The 16,797-nt window shown below is 44.7% G+C and overlaps 1 protein-coding gene across 2 annotated transcripts in view; it reads left to right on the top strand.

The window, feature by feature from the left end:
* SPOCK3 (SPARC (osteonectin), cwcv and kazal like domains proteoglycan 3) overlaps nt 1-16,797 on the top strand; it is a 264,800-nt gene that overhangs the window by 68,826 nt on the left and 179,177 nt on the right. The window lies entirely within an intron of this gene.

Genomic DNA, 16,797 nt, shown 5'->3' with positions numbered 1-16,797 from the left:
AAGAAAGAGGAGAAAAGACAAGAGATTGAGGAGAAAATAAAAGCCAAAGAAATACAGTTAAAAAAGAGACCAGGGAAAAAGAAATTATATCAGGAAATTAAAATACTTCAAGAACAGTTAACAGCAATGAATAATAAGGAATTGGAGTGGAATCTTAAAAGATTGAATCAGAAAGCGTTTGAAGGTGCAAATAAACCTGGGAAGTATTTGGCATGGCAACTGAAGAAGAGAAGGGAAAAGAAAATAATAAATAGAATTTGCGAAGATAATAAAACGTATTTGGAACAGACTACCATTAGTAGAGCCTTTTACAAATTCTACGCTAAGTTGTATAATAAGAAAGAGGTAAATAAAGAGTCAATAGCGTTATATTTGGAGAAAATGAAACTTCCAGTAATTTCGGAAGCTTGGAGAAATAAACTGAACAGTAAAGAATAAGAAATTACTAGCCCTAGAGGGATATAAAAAAATATTTGGATGGCACGCATACTTATGGCATGATAAAGTAAAGGCGAACTCGATGTTCCTGCATCACTATATACGGAGAAGTTTATATATAATCTGGAAGAAGTATAGAATCTATCTGGAAGAAGGAACCCCTTTGTGGGTAGTTCCATATGAGGTGATAGATCCGAGAGCTGTTGATAATGAGCAACAATGTCTAACTTATAAAGAAATAACTAGAACTGAAGAATCTAAACTCAGAATAAAGACTCAGGAGGAACTATCACCTTATTATGATTGGTTCCAGTATAGACAGATTAGAGATTTATATAACTCGGACTCTGTAAAGGGAGGTATACGAACAGAAAACTCGGAACTAGAGCAGACCCTTCTTAAAGAGGACAAGAAAAGAATATCTAAGGTATACCAAGCACTGCTGAAATGGTATACTGAGGATGAAATAGTTAAAGGACAAATGGTGAAATGGGCCATAAATTTCAACAAAGAAATAACAATGGAGGCATGGGAATACTTGTGGAAGACTACAATGAAGACAACGACATGCACTAGTATTAAAGAGAACATTTACAAAATGATTTACCGTTGGTACATGACACCAAAGAAGATTGCGCTAGGGAATTTGAACACTTCTAATAAATGCTGGAAATGCAGGAAGCATGAGGGCTCCCTCTACCACATGTGGTGGACGTGTGAGGTAGCTAGGCAGTACTGGGGGGAAATAATAAGAGAAATGAGTGAGATATTACAATTTCAAATTAATAAGAACCCAGAACTCCTGCTACTAAACTTGGGAATGGAGGGAATTCCAGCCCATCATAGGACGTTGATATTTTACATGACGGCAGCAGCTAGACTTTTGTATGCGCAAAAATGGAAAATACAAGAAGTGCCAACTATTGAAGATTGGATCCACAAATTGCTGTATATGGCAGAAATGGACAAAATGACAAGAAAATTGAGAAACCTGGACTCAGGACAGTTTAACACAGACTGGGAGAAGCTGAAACAATATTTGGAGAAGAAATGGGAGGTGGGAGGAGAACTGTGGCAGTTTGAGAACTACTGAAGTACAATAAAATGTAGAGGGGGGTGACTTTACCGGGGAGGAGAAGAGGTAAAAGAGAATTTCTAAGCAGTTATGATATTAGATTGATATATATAGAATAATAAATAGAATATTGATAGAAAATAATTAATCATAAGGGTTAACTATAAGGATTGATTAACTAATAATATTTTCTTTTTGATTCCGTACAGTGTACCAAACTGAATATGTTTATTTGAAGTTGTATATGAGTCAAATTGATTGATATCATATATAGACTTATGACTGAAGGGGAATAGAAATACTAATGTAAACAAATATAACTAAAATAGAAAGAAGAAGATAGAATGAATAACATATAGAGTATAAGTTAAACTGGTTGATTTATATGAATGTATGGTTTACATAGTTTATGATATATAGAAATATTTGAAAGTGAAATAATGAAAAATGGGATAAATTGTTTATCCATTATGGAAAATGGGACTCATAGTCAGGGTACAGAGTATTAAAAATAGTTAAAGAAGTATTGCTTAGAATAAAGGGAGAATATATATTTGTTAGATAGAGGAGATTAAAAGGAGTAAGGGAAAAGGGACAAAGGGTTGGAAAACTGTTGGAAGTCAACAAAAAGGGGGAGGAAAGGGAGGGGGTTAGAAATTGGGAAATGGGAATATTGACTGTAATGTGTAAACATTTGATCCTAACCCAATAAAAATTTTTTCAAAAAAAAAAAAAAACCAAGATACCTCAGGGTGTTTTGCTGATTAACCCTATCTATCTGGAGCGACTTGCCTTATTCCTGCCAAAATAGTTATGGGCTAACCAGTGTCTGAAACCAGGCCTATTTAACTGCTGCTATTGAAGATGAGCAGGCGAAAACAAGTCCTACCTCTGCCAATTTGGTGAACCCTCCGCAAAGTTCTACCCAGCCCTGACTGGTGACCAGCTAGTCCATGATGCACTCTGGAAGGGAGGATGTATCAATCAGTCAATCATGTGGGCTGAGGCAAACAGGTCTTAGCCATGAACCTCACTTTTGTTAAATATATATTTTTTAAAAATGCTCCTGTTTATAGTGTTTTATTTATTACTTAACTGGTGTGTTCACTAGAAGCATTTGCTATAATCAGGGTAAGATTTTTTAAAAAACTGGCACTAATACACAGCTGCAGCCTGGCTACTGTTTCTTGCCGCATCTCATTATATTCATGAAGGTAAGTAGTCTCATAAGGTTTTTTCCTCTCACTTATCACTAATTAGATGGCACAACCTCACAAAGAGTAATTTATTAACTGGAAAAAAGATGCTAGGAAAAAAATAATTAAATTGAATTCTATGCCTCATGTAATTGTTGGATACAGGCAGATTCCATACAGACAGAACACTTCCTCAGGAGGTAAATGCAAATACTGCTTATGAAAATTAAAGTCATGCCAGAGTAAGTCATCGAGAAATTAGAATGTTTGTGAAGGCTGTAATGCTCCTGAGCTGATCTGGATTTCCCTCCAAAGAAGAGTTAGCTTTACAGTAAAATAAAGCACTTGAAATTGTTTGTGTGCATTCTTGTAAATAGGCTACAGGTGGGCACCTGACCAACGCAGTTTGAGGAGATGGTCTATGTAGTCCTTTCTTTCCATTGTAACATGTTGTAGACCACTAGCTAGAAAAGGTCAGTCTTGGCTAAAGCTGAGTCAAGTGGATCAGAATTTCAGATATGTAATGATCAGCAATATTTACTCAGATGTGAGTTGTAATTAAAGTTCTGTGTTATGTCTAAGAGTTCAGACTAGGGGTGTGCACCCCCCAAAAATTCAGTTCTCCCTCTTCAGGTTTACCCAAAGCAGGAAAAAAATCTGGCTTTACAGAGCTTTTGTATGCTCTGTAAAGACTGAAATGAGGGGGAGCAAACCCCCCACGCCATCCCTCACCCCACCTGGGGCAAATCCACCCATCCCACTTACCTGGCCAGCAGGGAGAGGGGAGGCCAATCAGCTGGGCAGTGGGGAAACATGGAGCCGGCTTCTGTGGGGCATGCACCGCCACCTCTGCTGCCTTAGTAGCCAGCTGGGTGGTGGGGAAGCATGGAGCCAGCTCATGTGGGCCTGCACTGCCTCTTCCGCCTTCTTAGCAGCCAGCTGGGTGATGAGGAGGGCCGGAGCTGCTGCCACCACCCCGGTGCCGCCTCCTCTGGGCCCGCAGCATCTCGCAGGGCAGTGGGAAAGGCTGGAGCCTCCTCCTCCGGCCTTCCTGCCCCTCAAATGGCCACCGCGGCAGCCATTTGAGAGGCAGGATGGGCCCTTCTCCCCATCCTCCACCATCATGTGGCTTTGCAGGGCAGTGGGGGAGGCCAGAGCCTCCGCCACCCCGTGGCTGCAGTGGCCTGCTGGGCAGCTGGGAAGGCTGGAGCTGCCACTGCCACGCCACCACCTCCACCACCGCAATGGCAGGGCCAAGGTAAGTGGGGTGGGGTGCAGCGGGGGGTTGGGGGGGTTAGGTCGTTTAAAGGGACCTGCTACTTGCAAGAGGCAGGGAAAGGGCGCTTTAATGTCAGGCCCCAAAGCTTCCCAAAGCAACCTGGATGGTTCGAGAAGCTTTGATTTGGGATTTCTGAATCAAGGCCAGCATGCTGAGTCCTATTTGGGAATCCCAAATCTTTACAGATCGGGTCCGATTCAAGTATTTTACCCAAATTGGAAACCCGAAGTGCATACCCTTAGTTCAGACTTTTACAAATTTAAGAATCTGTGGCTTGGGTGGGGGATTGAACTTGTGTTGGAAATTGTCTACGTTCCCTGAACGCATGTCTTCTTACATGCTGCTCTATATCACCTTTTCTAAGAAATTTTGTCTGTTCATTTTGCAAAATCCAAAACGGGTATTATCATGTGATTATGCAGAACAATGTATAGAAAGTAATACTCTTGCCACCACTTCTTCCATGCCCCCCTCCTTTCCTCTCTCCAAACCTAGGCATTTCTGCTTCCTCCTTGTTTGATTCTTTTATAATTCAGTTTTTGAATTTATTGCCTTCATGTAATTGTGTTTATGCAGTTATTTGAAATATCCCTAATGTGTTGCTATGTTGCCCCCCCCCCCAGTTTCAAATACCATTTGATGTATGTTACTTTAAGGTAATTACCACATTGTAGAATAATCCAATGAAGTTTACAACATATTGGAGTGCTTGTTTCTTGACACTTGTTCTCTTTCTGCCCTGTCATGTGATAGGACAAAATTGCTGAGCTTTGGTATTACTGCTGAGTACATATGAATGATGTAGTGCTATAATATGAAAGACAAAAATCAATAAAAAAGAACTATCTTGCTTTTGCCCTTGTGAGTTCTTAAAATCATGTTATGTGTGTGCTTGCAGACCTTTATGATAGAAGCAGATTAAAGTGCTTAATGTTTGACAGGCTGTGCAAAAAGTGTATCAGTGCAGCAAAGATGATTATTAGATACTTGTGAGAATGGCTACTAATGCAGCATTTAAAATGGCTCTGCCAGCATCTTCTCTGCTTCCATAATCCTGCATCAAAAATATCTTTTACTTTTATAATCATTAATTAGGACTTATTGTTTGCTTCTCACTTAACATGTGATAATGAATTTGAGAGAAACAAACTATTCCTTTGGAATTATTGAGTTGAATGTAATAGTTTCAGTTTGTCATGTGGAATGGGAGAAAACCCTTCGCAGCGCAGATTAAGAAAACAGTAGCAGTTAATTGGAATGAAATCAGGTGCAGCATGGAAAACTAAGAGCAGCTCTGTCGGTTTTGCAGACACTACAGGATTTGGCAGGGGGTTTTTTTTGGTGGTTGGGATCTACTGATACTGAATACTGGCACCTTCTCTCTCAAGCTCTCTCACCTTCTCTCTGGCACCTGCTCTCTCAAGCTTTAAGGGGGAAATGGGTGAAAATCAATGCAACCTATCTATGAGTACCGGCATATTTTAAAACAAAAAAATCCACACTGATGCAGAGTTGCGGGGGAGGCATGGCTGTCCTGGAGACAAGGGAGAAGGCAAAAGTGTCGTGAGGCAGAAACCAACCTAAGCTGGATGGATTCGTAGACCCCTTGCGATACTTTTGTGGGCCTCCTCCAGTATCCCTGGCCCGGGTTGGAAATTACTACCATAGAGTTCACCTTCCAAAGCACCATTTTCCTCCAGGAACAAGTCACTGTCTCGAGATCAGTTGTAATTCTGGAAAAGCTCTGGGTCCCATTTTAAGGTTGTTAATCTTATTTGTAAGTATGTAAGAGAGAGGGGTTTTTTTTTTTAAAAAAAAGTTCAAACTGACTTTCTTTTCCAAGGTTTTATGACTTGTAGCCTGACCTGATTTTACTGCTTTTTTTTAAAAAAACTTTTGTTTATTTAATGATTGTGTTATTCTTTGTAGAATTATTTGATGCTGTTTTATGCCCGATTCCCCCCTCTCCCAATAATATTATTGCAGGCTTTTACTATGTTTTTACTTTGTTAATCACTTCAGATAGGTCTCTGGAGAGGCAACATATACGTTTCTCAAATAAGTAAATATGTTATGTTCCATGCATATGCATGGTTTTACACATTTCAAAAGATAACTTCCAAATTCAGATTCCAAAGCTAAGCTCTGCACTGCTCAGTTTTGAAGGGAGGACAGAAAAAAAGAGACATTGAGAGAAATGAGAATTTGACAGGGAACTAATCGAGGCCAGAGGATATTCAACAGAGAAAAGCTTGAACTGAAGAACTAACAAGATGGTTGTATGAGACAGAAATACAGTGAAACACTCTGTATTCATGGGAATGAGCAGGTGGACCCAGTTGGATACAGGTGATGAGTTACTAACTATACTCCAATTGGCCATCTGAGGACGTTACACATATAAATTAACAATAGTTAAGAGAGCCCATTGCCCCCCCACATTGCCTAGGAAACAGATCAGTGCCAGGCTGTCTGAAGTGACAAACCAAAACAAGAACCAAATGAACTGAGCTAAAATTTTTATTGTAGCATAAGCTTTCGAGAATCAAGTTCTCTTCGTCAGATGCATGATACAGAGACTGGTCTCTGTATCATGCATCTGACGAAGAGAACTTGATTCACGAAAGCTTATGCTACAATAAAATTGGTTAGTCTTAAAGGTGCTACTGTACTCTTTTTGATTTTGCTACCACAGACTAACACGGCTAACTCCTCTGCATCTATGAGCTAAAATTTGTCATGGTTCATGAGAAATGAGCTCCCATGAACTTCTGGTTGACGAACCACGAACTGGCTCAGTTCGTAACGAACTTTGGTTCATACCCATCTCTAGCGCTTACCTATAACTGTTGTTCATCAAGAGTCCAGTAGCACCTATAAGACTAACAAAGTTAATGGTAGGGTATGAGCTTTGGTGAGTCACAGCTCACTTCTTCAGAAGAGGTTCTGAAGAAGTGAGCTGTGACTTATGAAAGCTCATACCTTACGACTAATTTTGTTATAGATGCCACTGGACTCTTACTCTTTTCTGCTGCTACTGACAGACTAACACAACTACCCATCTTGCACACATTTGCCTGTGTGTGTGCAGTCCCCAATTAGGGTTATCAGGTCCCCTTACCTCCAGGCTCCCAAATGAAGTCATTTCTGGGAAGTGATGTCATCAGGCAGGACGATGCACCACCCTGAGAGTGCTCTTGCACTCTGCAGCGGGCCAATTTAGGCCCCAAATGAAGCCTGATTTAGTTCCTTTGGGGCCCAAATCAGCTCACCTGGGAGCATGCGCAGGAGGCTCTTTCCCTTGCCTTTCCCCCCTGCTGTCCAGGTGAGTGGTGACAGGGGGTGGAGGGAGGGAATGGGGGATCCCCTGCCCCCACTGGGGGACTTGGGATCCTTATTCTCAATGTAGGACTTCACAGAAACCATGAAAATGAAATGACTGCTTAAGTGGGCAAGGATAGGGTCAGGAAAATTCACCTCCACAGAGATAATTTAATGAGAAGTTATCGATATGAAAATTGGCAAAGAGCTGTTAGTGATACTTAATAATGTTCAGTAGTCTTTTGACACTTGTGGGGTTGAATAGTCTATTTTGGGTAATACATATAATTTTAATCCTGGTAAATTTTCCACCCCCAGTTAGGCTATTCCCCAAAGTGGATAATAGTTAGATCCACTGACACCTTTCTGCTATGGGCCAAAGTAGATGTGACAGCATCTGTGGGTCTGACCTGTGGATGCCACAACATTTTTGATGTGTTTTAAAAATATTGTGAGGGGTTGATACTGATCTTGTTTCCTCTCTATGTCTTTTCAAGTGTGCAAAGAATTGGAGCAGTGTGTACAGCCATTTCAGTGCCTGAAAGGGAGGAGGGATGAGGTCCTTAACCTGCCGCACTATGGGCCTTGATGTAATTTTAAATCACTTTAAAATGGTGGCAACATCTGTGGGTCTAACCTATGGACTCCGTTAAATCTAGTTTGGCCCTCAGACTATTTCTGGCAGAGAGAAAGCAGAAAGGAGTCAAGCAGAGCAAAAAGGATCAAACACGCTGTATTATCTTTTTTTCTCCACATTTATAACATTGTTTGGCTGTACATTAATGTTTCTAGGGGATGTTATTACCAGAATTAGTTAATGAGTTTGCTATGGCTGCCAGACAGAAAACAGAATGACGTAGTTCAGTTATCTCTTTATGGAGTATATTATCCAGGTGATTACTTATACTTCAGTGATCTGCTTTCCCCAAACATTCTGCTCTTTACTAATGGGCTGACCTTCAAGCAGTCAGTATGAAATATTTATTTTCTCATTCATTGAATATGTGCATTTTTAAAGGGAGTCTGAAAATGGTAGATCAAATGTTTATGATCCATAGTGGCAACTTGACAAATCTTTTTTGGAAAAGAATATGGGTCAAAACTGTAACTGCTTTATAATACGTTAATCATTAATGGAATATTTCCTTGTATGTAGTACATTTTACATTTTTATTACAAGTCCAAGACATGTTCATTTATTAAAGAACTTTATAAAAAGATTAGATGATTATTTGGATGAATTGTTCAGAAAGATCCCAAATATCACAACCATTGGAGTTTACTTTTTTGAGTTGCTTGTTGCAGAGAGAGTTAACATGCTTTGTGGAAAAATTCAAGGCTGGCAAACTAGGCCAGTGACTCCAAATAATAGTTCACAGGGACTATAGCTAAATTTGCTAGCCTCCTTGTTGTGTGGAGAAAACAATGCCAAATGAGCCACAGGAAGAATTACAGGGACATATTTATGTGAATGCTGTTTCTAAGCAAGGCAACATTGCAAAGATATTCTTGATAGGAATTGGATGGTCTAGCTGTTTTACTCCTGCAAACTAACAGGGCAAACTCCCTTGAAGCCTCACCCAAGCCAACTGACCCCGAAAGGACACCAAAAGGAGATGTTTACATTTACTAGCAAAGGAATGTTTTGGTTCCATCCCTCTCTCTCCCCCCTGTAATTGCATCTTCTCTCTCCTCCCCTCCTCTTCTATATTTGACCAGTTTCTGTACCATGCATCTGACGAAGAAAACTTGATTCTCGAAAGCTTATGCTACAATAAAATTGGTTAGTCTTAAAGGTGCTACTGGACTCTTTTTGATTTTGCTACCACAGACTAACACGGCTAACTCCTCTGCATCTTGACTATGTAGAACTTTTAAATCTAAGCTTCAGTTTTTTTCCTGTGAGACTGTGGGTGCAGATTAGAAAAGATGTCAAAATGAGAGGCCCACCTTTCAGAAAAGCGGCAAGGCCTTTGCCAGCTGGATCTTGTGGTTGGCAGGTGGTTCCCACCTTGAAACAACTACTTCCAGAGGGCAATCCGCAACCCTCCTCGAGTGCTGTCCTCCTGCAGGGATGAAAGTAAATGTGGCTGTTTTGATTGATGGTAACTGCGAACTGCAGAGTGAGTTCCATTGGCTTCTGTACCATGAAGGAAATATTTATTGTAATAATTGACTTAATTTTGAACCACCCTGTAATGATTTGCCTTTTAAAAAACCATTGTTAGACCTTTGGATCTTTAGTTCAGCTACTTCTTACTTTACCTTAAACTTAGATCCTAGGAGAACCCTGGTCCCAATCAACACTCCTTATATTTCCACTCACATAGAGTTTCAGGTGTTCTCTACTTTACCCAGGCTTATACCTTGAGAACAAATTCCTTTTTTATTGTTTGAGTGACCTATATGCTGCCTTCCCAGAAGGTTTTCACTGCGACCAAAGGCTTTCGCCTTAGATCTCTTCTGCTTAACAGGTACTACAGGAAGGCTCTGGTATAGATGGTAGTGTGGCTGAAGAGGCAGCAGGTGAAGGGGATTGTAAAGTAAAAAAAGATTTTTTTTCTTAAACAATAGTAGAATTTATTTGTAAGTACATACACATGATGGTTGCAGAGTTTTTATAAATGTATTGATTTCAGAATAATTCTTAAGGTTGGAAGTTTCAAATATAATTATATCTTGTTGCCTAGCGCTGATGGGCGGCAGGACAGGCAGGGAAGGAACCGCGGCGGAACAACAAAAAACACAGACACAGCAATTGGGGGAGAAAAGGCCACAACTTAATTTTGATTACAGCAGAAGGGGCATTGGCAAGCATAGGGATTGGATCCCACCATTGGCTGACCCGCCTGTCAGGTGATGACCTCCAGCCCCCACAGCACAGCTGTGGAGGGGAAAACCCAGGGATGGCAGTTATAGGGGTACACTTGGGTGTATACCCCTGCGTGTCCCTCTGCCACCTAGGAGTGAGCCTCTTGTGGCAGCCCTCCATGCAGGCCCTGCCCCCTAGACCCGCTCCCTAGGTTCCTTATGGGAACCCCTAAAATGGGAGGTAGACGGGGCAGGCAGTCCCCATCTCCCCCCCCCCGAGGGATCAGATCCCAATGCCCCATGCCACCAGAACCCCAAAGCGGCTCCCGCCAACTGCTCCTACTGCTGCAACCGAACCAAAAGTCCGTCGCAAATGTCCTGCAGCCATATGTCATGGCCCTAACTGGACAGGTGTACACCATGTGGGCGAAACAGCGCCTCGATCCTAAAGGAGATATCTGGGTGCAGGATCACGGCACCACTTGCCGCTGAAATATAATGCTCCAAGGCCCTAGCGAGCCTTTTCCGTATACTGTCCACCTTCTCAGGACACCATGCCCAGCGCCAATGGCGCCTCTGTAGCAAGTCAGACCACAAGAAATGTGTCCCTGGAAAAAGTCCCATCAAGTAGTCAAGATCTGCTGATATAGCCCGCCTCAGCTCGGGCCCGTCTCTTCTCCCCAGGTCATTTTCGTCCAGCTGAATCACCAGGGCATCAGGAGGACCTTGCCGGTGGGCCTGGCGGAGAACCGTTGGGACCAAGGACTCCCATAGCATCCCTCACTTGCCAATCCAGGTGACGTGAGCATAATTCTCCATTCCAGGATACTTGCCCCATCCAGATGATGCCGCATAGACCCCAGCCCAGTGCATGATGCTGTGCCCACAGATCCAAACTTGCTTGCAGTGACCTGCCAAAGCTGGAGGGTATGACGAATAATTAGTTGCTATTACCGGCTAAGGGATGCACGTAGGAGTGGTAAGCTCCTAACCTCCATCACTCAATGGCCTGAATCTGTGAAGCTTCCAAGCCCCAATTGGCTGCCACACTGGCTGCCCCTATCCTGAAGGAGTGCGTTCCAAAGTCCCCAGGGTTAAGGCCGTTGGCAGATAGGCATGCCCGCAGCACCACTGCAAATTGAAAACGCGACATGGGGGACCCATCGGCATGGAGGAGGAGAGGGCCCCTGCACTGGGGGCAGATGGCCAAGTATTCCCTGGTCGCTTTGACAGGGCAAAGGGCAGGTTCGGAAGATGTGCGGAGGAGAACACAGGCCCCCCGCCCCATCTGATCTGTCTTGGAGCAGCGAATCCTGATGCTCACTCCCCGAGGTGATAAAATAACATCGATCCTCTTCAATGCCCGCCCAGAAGTATCCAAGTGGGAACTATTAACGAGTTCCCCGACTTGGAGGGCCCCGAAAAACGCCAGTGAAAAGGCCGTGTGAAAGAGCTGCGCCTCGAAGTCCGACCAGCACACCCTGGCTGTCAGGCCTATAATCTCCCGCAATATAGACAGAGTGATGGGACGTCAGCTATCTGGGGGAGGGGGGGCAGCCGCTTCCAACCCTCGATGGCCCATCTGGCCACAAAACATTCACATGGATCAGGGAAGCCCTGGGCCTTGCTGAAAAAGGAAATGTCTACCAATTTCCTCTACATGGTGCTAGGAGCCTGCCCCAAGCCCTGCAAGTGGGCTAGGTATTGCAGCACCATCTCCTGTGATGTGGGCCAGTTTGGGGGGCCTCCAACGCTGGCCGAGAAGGCCAGAAACCATTCTGCTGCTGAAGTGTAAGCCTGGAGAGTCGATGGAACCACTGAGCTAAGTACTCCCTGCATTACTGACTGCCGCCAAGGTGCCACAGGTCCTCGGGAAAGGCCTCCGGATTGGAGTGAGCATTCGGAACCAGGCTGAAGAACCTCTTCATCTGGAATTGAGACAATGCATCTGCAATGCCGTTATTCACACCTGCTACATGCCGGGCTGAAAACATAATGTTAGCAGAGAGACAAGACAGGACAAAACGGCGAACCAGACGCATGACCCGCTTAGAGCAAGAAGACTGCCTGTTAAGAACGCGAACCACAGCCTGGTTGTCACACCAGAAGGTCACCCGCTTGTCCCTCAGGTGTTCCCCCCAGATGACGATGGCCACTAAAATGGGGAATAAGGTCCCTGAGGATGTCAGTCCCTGCCCATCCTGGTGGCCACCACTGAGTGCACCAACGGCCCCTGAAGTACACCCCGAAACCGAGACTGCCAGAGGCATCTTACTGGACCTGGAGGTCTGTCCCAAGGTCGCAGGAATCCTGCCAGAGGGAGATCCCATTGAAGCCTGTGAGGAAGTTGAGCCATACCCTAAGATCCTCCTTAATGCCCCTTGTGATCCGGATGTGGTGGTTGGGAGATGAAGCCCCCCTTCTGGCATGCGCCAGCCGAGCACAAAAGGCCCGCCCCGGGAAGACCACCCAACATGCAAAGTTGAGGTGGCCCATGAGTGACTGTAATTCCCTGAGTGTGCATTTCTGGCGAGTTAAAGCCTGAGAAAGCATGCCCTGCAGACGGTCCAACTTATCAGCTGGCAGATGGGAAAGCTGTTGAGTCCAGCTCGATGCCCAGATACACTAGACAGGTGGAAGGGCCTTCTGTCTTCTCCCGTGCCAAAGGTACCCCCAAGTCACTGGCCAAGTACTGAAAAGTGCGAAGCCGGTCAGCACATGCTGATCGCCCAGGGAGCCTGGATATTAAGAAGTCATTTAAATAATGCGTGATATGAAGGGCCCCCATGCGATCCTTTGCAGCTCATTCCAGAAATGTTCTAAAAGTTTCAAAGGCTACACTGCAATGGAACATCCCATGGGCATGGCCTTGTCCACGAACCTCCTCTCCTGAAATTTGAACCCCAGTAGGCAAAAATCCTGAGGGTGAACGGGCAGCAATCAGAAGGCAGATTGCATGTCGCATTTAGCCATGAGAGCTCCATGGCCGCAAGACCTTACCATCCTGACTGCATGATCAAAGTACGCGTACTTTACTGAATGAAACTTCTGGGGGATGGCGTCATTAACTGACGCGCCATGGGGGTAGGAGAGGTGGTGAATCAGGTGGTATTCCCCTAGGGCTTTCTTTGGGACAATCCCCAACGGCGAAACCCTCAGGTTGGGCAGGGGAGGGGAGGAGAATGGGCCCGCTATGCGCCCGGCCGCAATTTCCTTGGCTAACTTAGCAGCAACTATCTCAGACATCTTTCTGCCAGATTTTAAGTTGCTTGCCGAGGTAGGGACCCAGGGGCCAGTGAATTGGATGGGGAAACCTGAAGTGAAACTCTCTGCCAAGTAGCAAGCAGCCTGCCTATTGGGGTATCTTAGGAGGAGAGGGAGCAGAGCCCCGAGCCTGACTGGGGTGGGGGCCAAGCCTACTAACCCTGCCCCTGCGCTATTTTGCCGCGGTGGAGGGTTGAGCAGCATTGGCGCCTGATCCCCCCTCCTTATGGGAGCCGTTGCCAGAGGACCGGCCAGATCGAAAGAGCTGAGAGCCCGAGGCACTGCAAGGGCATGACGGCCAGGGGTGTGGGCCCAGGCAGGAGTCACAACTGTGGTCATATCTGCACCTGGGCCGAAGGCACTTCCCTTGATTGTACTCCCAGCAGATCCCCCTTCCTTTTTCCTGCCAGCTCAACACCCGCCCCACACGAAGGCCCTCCTCACCTTTTCCTCTGATATGGGGTCCCACCAGCCAGAGCCACGCCTTCTGGCTAATAAGGTCCCACCTAGCCCTAGGGTTATGGGATGCCCTTTTCCTAAAAGCCTCATTATATTCACTGGCGGCTAGCTCCCCTGTTAATGCCTTAGCCCTGAGAACATTCCCTTGATGATTCGACAAGTGCCATCCTCGATCAGGATAGGCTGCCTGAACAACCCCCATATAAACCGTATAGCCCTCGAGCCAATTACTGAAGGAGCGTTCCACTGCCTCCCTCCTGGCACCCCTCTTATCCCGCTTTGAGTAAGGGGTGCTTCTACTGTCCTCGGCTTCTGGCCTGTTGAGGGAAAAGACATCTACATAGTATCCGTCAAAAATGTGCTCCCTGACCTTGCAAGAAAGATGAATCCTGGGAGAATCCTCATCATTCGTGAAGGATGAGATGGTGGGAGGGGACTGAGGCGAAGGGTCTGCTGCCCAAACCTCCTATGGATCCCCCCCCCGTTTGCCCTTTTCTATGACGCACAGCCCAGCTGGGGAGACCTGGTACCTGGGCAGCCACCCCCCAACAATCTTCCCAAAGGGCTTCCTCCTCCTCTGAGGAGGATGTACCTGATGATCCTTCGCTGTCTGAGTCCTCCCTGCGCCGATGTGACCACTGCACTCTCTTATGCATTTTCTTTCTCCTTTTAGCTTGCTGCTTGCGTTCAGAGCTGACGGAGGTCTTTTCGCTAGTCGATCCCCTGGCCGAACAGCCCTTCCCCGAATGCCTGCCTTTTGTTGCTGCAGTCTTCCTGCCCTTAGGGACCTCGACTGGCTCCTGGGCAGCCTGAGCAGCCCCATGTCCTGAATTCCCCATCTGATCTACCTTGGATGCAAGCAGCTCCAGAGCCTTACTTATGCCGTGAAGGGTAGCATCCTCAGTCCTGCTGGCCTTGCTCCCTGGTTTTCTCCCTTGTCCTGCCACCCCCAGCTTCCCTCCAGCTGCCTGCCGGGCTTTGGCGCCCCTTGCTGGAGCTCCAACACTGAGGCTCATCGCTGAGCCAGCGGCGTCTGCTGCAGGCCGGGGCCTAGACGCCTCCCCGTTGTTGCCTCTGTGCTTTTTTGTTGCCCTTGGTGCCGCCGCAACCTGCACTTGTGGAGGGCATGCGGCAGCCCTGCCATGGCCAGACCCAACCCCTGGCCCGGCCAGCCAGCCTGCCAGCCTCCCGGGACCTGGCTGATGGCCTGGCCTGGCCTGGCCCCTTTCAGGCTTCCACAGAGTTTTCCTGCTTTGCCCAGAATCTCTCACAACTTCACACAGACAGTTCAGGCTCCACACAGATTGCCTGATTGAACTAGAATGAACATTTTCTTTCAGAAGAGACAAAAAATGCAGTTTACTTTGCCCCTTCGGGTTTGACTACTGTCCAATCAGATTACACTTCATTCACCCATTGAGCCCACCTCCTTCTTTCCTCAGAGGCCAGCATTTTAACTGGCAGCAGCCACTTAAAAACCCATATTAGCAAGCAGAAATGAAATACTCAAACTTAATTGTAAGCAAAACATTGCCCTAATAATTCTTCTAAGGCTGTCCTGTTAGTTTAGTTGAAGACATGGAATAAACTGAGCAAGTCAGCAGTCATGGTCTTCTGGAATTCTGGTGAGGATCATGGAGTTCAGATGTCAAAGCTGCTAGACGCATTGTCATGTGGAAACACAAAATTTCTGTTTCGACACTTACAAGTGCTTTACATCCTTACTGATTCTCAGATATCCCTTTACTATTGGAATTAGTAGATGTACTGCCCCCCATGTCTAATTATATAGCTGAGAAATATTTCAGATCAGCATAAATGTTGGCATGTATGTGATTGATTGAAAAACAGTAAGTATAAAAATGTCAGAACCGGACCAACTGGACCCAATCAATAGGCTTCTAGATTTATATACATTGTCTTTAATAATATGGACTGGATTATTTCACAGACTGTACAACAGCAGATCAGCTGACAGGACTTCTATTCATCAATCCAGAGCACAGGATTAATTTGTGTTCTATCATACAATGTGTGTGAATGTTAAGATCACGTAGGGTTTTTTTTTCCTGTTCTGTTGAAGAAATAAAGTAAGGATGGAATGCAGTGGATTTATGATAGGGCAGTCATGTAAGGAAAGGGATACCACTTATTTTTTCTTCTTACTTCAGCCCCCGTAGCATTATAGCTGATGCTCTTCCCTAGTCTACTGGGTCTTTCAGAAGTAGCTTTTCAGAGGGTATGGATAGCTGCTGATATCATACTTGCAGACTTTTTCTATTAATGGAAATGTCAGATCCAGTCTATTATCTTAAAGCAATATGTATCAAATATGAAGAATATGGGAAGTATGAGATTAACATAGTTCAGTTTTGGAATGAAAACACCCCGTATGATGGAATTGATAAAATTAGTGCTTAACTTTTCCTTTAATGTAGAAAAACAAAACACTATCTTGAAGACCAATTCCCGTGATCTAGTAATTTGAATAACATAAAGCATAACATAACATAAACGCCTGCTGCATAACGTAAAAGCCTGCTGACTTCTAGCACTCGTCGTTCAGTTTTTGAGAAGTCAGATAGAAATACTAATTTTGGCATGTGTCAAGCGAGAATTTGACCTTTGACTAGTCACTTAAGGATGTACTGTGTTCTGCAATGGAAACACGGGATTTTACATTTTATTGGGGCAAAATTAATCCTTCTGAAACACGCTACCCTGCATTAGTATTCTCAAAAAATAAGTAGGAAATAATAAAGGTATTATTTCACTGTTTACTCCACATCCATATGAAGCAAGAGTAGTTATGACTGTCAGTAAAGCAGGATCATGTCGTTCGTCAAGTTTTGAATAATATGTTTTTAAAGTGATCTGTTAATCATATGTTTCATAGAGCAAATCCTTTAAATAAAATGTGTGCACTATTGACCCTTACTTCTGCTTCATAAGAT

This window comes from Eublepharis macularius, chromosome 10, assembly GCF_028583425.1.
Source record: "Eublepharis macularius isolate TG4126 chromosome 10, MPM_Emac_v1.0, whole genome shotgun sequence".
NCBI lineage: Eukaryota > Metazoa > Chordata > Lepidosauria > Squamata > Eublepharidae > Eublepharis > Eublepharis macularius.
The sequence above is the reverse complement of the archived record's forward strand: the minus strand, read 5'-3'. Positions and strand labels throughout refer to the sequence as shown.